Genomic DNA, 5625 nt, shown 5'->3' on the forward strand with positions numbered 1-5625 from the left:
TTGTTCACAAATAGGTTTCAGTGTAAAATAGTTTACAGGGTTAAGTCATCTGCTGCACAGATCATAGTGTGCCCAGCAACTTTGAGGAATTATAATAGTGGTAAGATAGTTCAAAAGGTTTACCCAGTTCTGGGAGAGTTCTGTGTTTTGTTTGGTCACAGTTTTGACTCATAAAGTACCACAAAAGGTTAATGTGCCTGCTGCAAAGGACATTGCATAACAGGCATATTACAAATGTGTTTTGTTTCAAAACGTAAGTGAGCTACTACCTTTGACACCAAGATAATTTTGTCACATCCAGTTCATAAGTTGCAAATCTACTAATATAGCACAGTGACCTACTCACTGGCCTCAATGATTTTAATTCAAACTGGAAATCATGGAATTAGATCCTTATGTCTTTCCTCAATCTCTTGTTATTCTAAGATTGCAAAGAAGGATTCCTTTGGAAAAAATAAAGTCTTATTAGTGCAGACAATCAAAAAACACTGCATTAGGTGGTATATCATAACTTTATGTTTCTCCCGACTGTTCCCTCTTAGCATATAATGTCTACAAGTATGGATCATGTGTGATTCCTAAACCTTTCAAGTGATAACCATCATTGTCTTATGTAAAATTTCTTGTACATTGATTTAGAAAAAAATATGATTTTTTGTGCCTCTGTGTGTGATGTAAAGCTGACACCCTACATAAAAATGAATAGCACTATAAAATAATTACACAAAAGGAGGCATCATTTACATCAATATTTTAGTAATTACCCATACAGACAGACATGTCTTGCATTATTGTAGTGCAAGCACATCTATTACACAGGAAGTTGACCGAAGTTAAAAACCTGCCTCCAAATCATATTCTTTTGAGTACAATCGAAGTGATACCATGTTATAAATAACTATGAAAACACCCCAGGCCACCTATTGTCATAACGTGAAGATCAACAGTCTGGTATATCAAGTATACATATATGGCTCCAAACATTTTGTTTGATTCTTTATCTTTCAATTCAATAAAAAATAGCAATACATCATAGGCCAAATACAAACTATAATTATACAAATCATTAATCCTCTTATGACAAAATCACATAAACTAGGATTAAACCCCCCCCCCCCGTATATTCATTCATGTCATTGTCTCAAAACAGCCTCCAATCTTCTTGCACAGATGCGGTTTATTCGTATCCTCTTATATTCCCTTCACACATTCCAATAAGTGCTTGTTCCACACGAGCTACAATCTAACAATTGACTGCCAAATTTTTTTTTTTTTAAACCATAAAGTTCTTTCACAATTCTTGTTGTTGAAAACATGACATTCCATGACTTCCTTTGGGCTTTAATGAGCTCCTATTGACTAATTTGATTATGATTGCAATTCTCTTACTATCCAAATGTATTTTCAAAGCATCCACTTCCAAAACATTTCTTAAGACTAGAGATGATTCCCATTCACTTGCTGTGGCTAAGATTCAGTTTATTCCAGTTTCAATGTGTGTTTTGGCACAGCACCGTCGTCAGGAATGCCACAACCATACGTCTCCAATCAGTGTAATGGCCTGACCTGTAATGATATGTATAGTAATCTTACTGAGTTGTACATGTAAAATAAATTACTATCATTTACTCGGACAATAAGGCATGCTTGTTAAATCTTCACCACAACATCCTGTTGCCTTCTCACCATGCGGTGTCACTCGACCACCACCATGTCAATTGTTGTTATTCAAATGTTATTTCATAATTTTGTTCTTTGGATCTAAATATCTGGACCTGCACTTCTTGTGTATTCATGCAAAGTGATGGTTAGTATTTTGCCTTGGTGAAGTTAATGCCTGCAACCAGACTGCTACATTTCAGCTTACCCTTTTAAGTGCGGAGACTCTGCACTCGTAAAGATACTACTCCCATATTCCTTTTTGAATAGCACACAATTGTAAACTTACAGAAAATGTAAAGTTTACCTTCACGAATCAGGTCCTAGGCATCAGGCTCCAGATAGCTGCCATCCAGTATTATACTGAAAAAAGGAAGGATGATAGCCCTTTAAATCACGCCTTTGTTTTGGACCCAGCTGGAAATATGAATAGGAGAGTCCCCTCACCGCCTGGATGTTTGTACTCTAAATGAAATGCAGACAACATGTGAGTGCTGCTGAAATGTGTCTTGGTGTTGTAAAACGGCACCGGGATAAATTCGACATGTTTCCGTGGGTTAGCTGTATCCCAGATCCAGCGAAAAATAGCTTCCAGAACCGGGATCTGGTGTGATTCCCCTACTTTCCAGCACATACCAACTTGATACAGCCCCTTCAGCAGCAGCACATATGACTTTTTAAAGCAACACTGGCTGCAAACTTCAGACGTTAATTAGCAGCAAGGATTTAAATACTGTGGTGCATATAGAGAACTCCATCTTTCTCAAATCCTGGGTCAGGTGGCTCAGTGGACTAGTGAGTCCAGAGATTTGTGTTTGACCTCACCACCACAGGTCCACTCATGCTTTCATCCTTCTGTGGATGATAAATAGAGTACCGTTACTTGAAAATCCTGTTGTTCAGTGCAGTTGTGGCTTCTGTCAGGAAGGTGTAGCGGGCCAACGTGCGGAGCGGGGGCATTGGGGGCAGTAAAAAAAAAAATAATAAACTTACCTGCCCTTCTGATGATCCGCTGCTCCAGCTCGAGCCGCCTCTTTCTTCTTCCCTCCTCAACCAATCCAGACGCTTCACTCATGCTGTTATACAGCATGAAAGAAGTGCCGTGATTGGCCTGAGCGGGCAGAAATGCCGCTCAGGGAGAAAGTAGGGCACTGCACTTGGTCTCAACCTGGCTGTGAAATACAGCCGGGTGGACAGTTTCTAAGTGCGCATGCCGGTTTGGCCAGTCTCGGGCAGCCGGCCGGCCGGCCAAACTGATACGGGCACTTAGAAGTGCACCACTACTCCTCCTCTACTTGATGACGTGGAGGAGGCTGGCCTCGCCCCACCCTACAAAAGACGAAAAATAAAGGGATAGTAAAACACTATTTCACCACAGACTACGTTATTTATTTCATAGTTACTTTGTGCACAGAAAGTAATATATTTTTCACTGCAGCAGGATTTTGGATGTTTTAGTCAAGTTTCAAAATGCAAGCTAATGAAATATAGAAATACACATGGTCATTAAAATCCGATGCTTGGTGAAAATTGTTAGCTGTTTTTGGTTTGTGAGATCAGATTTAAGTAGTTCCAGAAATGAAGGGAAAACAGGGGCTGAAAGAGACACCATGACACAGTTAATTTCAATACAAAAGTGCTGTCGATCTCAAAATGATAATTATTATAGTGCTCCAGAGAAACAAACCCAGCCACTGGAAAGAAGAGGGGTGAATATTGAGATGAGTCGTAATTGTTGGATAGCTCAGCTCTGTGATTTAGTCAACATTGCCGTCAAGGTTTTTTGTTTTATCCCAGTGAGCAATTGTCAAAAAGACGCTATGCTAGACACCATTTAGCTCACACAATTAGGGGATGTTAGGACTGGCAACAAGATATCTGAGGAAACGTCAGATTTATTGAAAATCAATAATAATAATAATTTGAAGCTTTCCGCGTGGAGACAGAATAATGAAGACAGCTGGAATAAGTCACATACCCAAAAATCGGTTTAAACGCTAGTCTTGTTGGTGATGTCTATTGCACACATACCTATCACAAATAGGGTCACGGGGCATCATGTATTCACCTGGCCTGGTAAATAACTACACTTAGAGCTAAGGTATGTATGGGTCCAATAAATACCTTCTCGTTTGATTCCAAACTTGGAAATAGGGCATAAAGTGCGAAATTCTTTGGCTAGGACACCAAATGTAGCAAGGCCAATGTCTTTTTCACTGGAGGTTTGGCCTGTTGACATTTACCTGGGGTAAACTGCTGGGAATCGGAGTTTATTGCCCCCTTATAGTGCCGGTTAAGCAGTGGGTATTGTAAGCTCTCCATTGTTTGGAATGCAAGTCCCTGCACAAACTGAGGATTTCCGAGGGACTCGTATGTTATGGATCACTAGTGATCACGGTCCATTTATTTTAAACAGTAAAACTGTCTTTGGCACATACCTAATCTGTGAGTTTCGTAAACATGTGCCCACGGTACACTGATTTGGTTTCCAAAAAGTAAACAACAACAGTCACGTAGGGCCTCAAAATACATTTATATATTTTTAAAGTCTGTTATAGTGGGTTTTCACCTAAGATTTAGAGTAAAGTTTCAAATTTATGGCTCTTTCAAAGGTTTCCAAGAGTGTTCTTTAAGAGCACTCCTGGAAAACGGTACTGCATTTATTTTTTTGTTCATGCATCACCAATTCTCCTTGTGTTAAATGAAATTAGTGTATAATTAGGTATGCAAAAAGGATTCTAATTCGAGTAATTCCACTTTTCTCTATTGGCAAAATATTTTTACACGGAGAAATTCCATGCTCCATCCCACACCTATTTTGAGAGTGTTCTCTGCCCGTTCCCACTATAGAAATAGATTTACGTCTGCCTTTGATAGGAGTATGTCTCTGACAGTTTCTAAGGCTGGAGCTGATTGTGGAAGAGTTTGTATATCCCTACTTGTACATTAGTTTCAGGGTGTGCACAAACTTTCCAAGGCATCTCTGTCCTGAAGGACCCACTTCCTGCCATTGAGAACAGATATATTCTAACACCATTTTATTCCATTTGGGGTAATATTATGTGTGAGTAAATAGATACGTGAGTACAAATTGTGAATTGCAAAGTCAGTTTTGACTCAGATCAAACCATTTGAATGTGTAAGTATGCAAATTGTTTGGACATGGACACATGATATGTGGAAGTGGCTTTATGAAATGGACCTATGGGATGCAGTACAAAGGGCATCCATCACTGACAAAAATAAAAATGTTACCCAATAAACCCATGCTTCCTTGCCCACACTGAGAATCATGCCTAAACCTTTTATTGAGGTACCTGACATAACAGTACCTGATAGAATGCTTACTCAGTTTAGGATGATGGCGAGAATGAATGGGGATGCTGAGAATTGCCCCTCGCTCCTAAGTTTTCTGTCTCTTCGTTTGACACTCTCGAACAATGGGTCTGTGAAGCAGTCAGGGCCATCTCTGGATCTTTCATTGGAGGCACTCAATGGCTACATGCTCAGTGACATCATATCTGGGAACCGTCAACGGGTTGTTTGCAAGAATTGAAGCTATGCTGTCACACACATGTATAATTGGGGAAAACCAACCACATCACAGGTAAAGCACTATTAATCTAGAACTCCTGGCCTGTTCCTCGTCCGATGAAATCACAGATCTTGATACTCCTGCAAATAATATGGGAAGAACACTGCAGAAGAGCAGACAGTGGTATCAATTATTGACTCTTGGCCTTGTGCCTTTCATTGTGTTGTGGCCATTACTGGAGAAAGCAAAGTGTCTCAACAAGGCCTTCTGGCTACCAGGACTGCCACCAGTTGTATGTTCAATGGACCTTGAGAGAGGGTTATATGATGGAACCACGCATGCCTTAACAATGCGGTCGGAACAACGACCGTGTAGTTTCCACGCATGCCTTTACAACGAGTTTTTGTTGTAAAAGCATGCCTAATAACGGC

At 40.0% G+C, this 5625-nt stretch overlaps 1 long non-coding RNA gene across 1 annotated transcript; it reads right to left on the reverse strand.

Annotated features, from left to right (window-relative positions):
- Window positions 1–248: 248 nt before the first annotated feature.
- LOC138272836 (uncharacterized) lies at window positions 249–2926 on the reverse strand. Its single transcript, XR_011200261.1, has 3 exons — window positions 2653–2926; window positions 1967–2022; window positions 249–1566 (listed from the first exon to the last, which is right to left on the reverse strand). It is a non-coding gene; the product is annotated as an uncharacterized lncRNA (long non-coding RNA).
- Window positions 2927–5625: the final 2699 nt, after the last annotated feature.

The sequence above is a fragment of the Pleurodeles waltl genome, chromosome 2_2, assembly GCF_031143425.1.
Source record: "Pleurodeles waltl isolate 20211129_DDA chromosome 2_2, aPleWal1.hap1.20221129, whole genome shotgun sequence".
NCBI lineage: Eukaryota > Metazoa > Chordata > Amphibia > Caudata > Salamandridae > Pleurodeles > Pleurodeles waltl.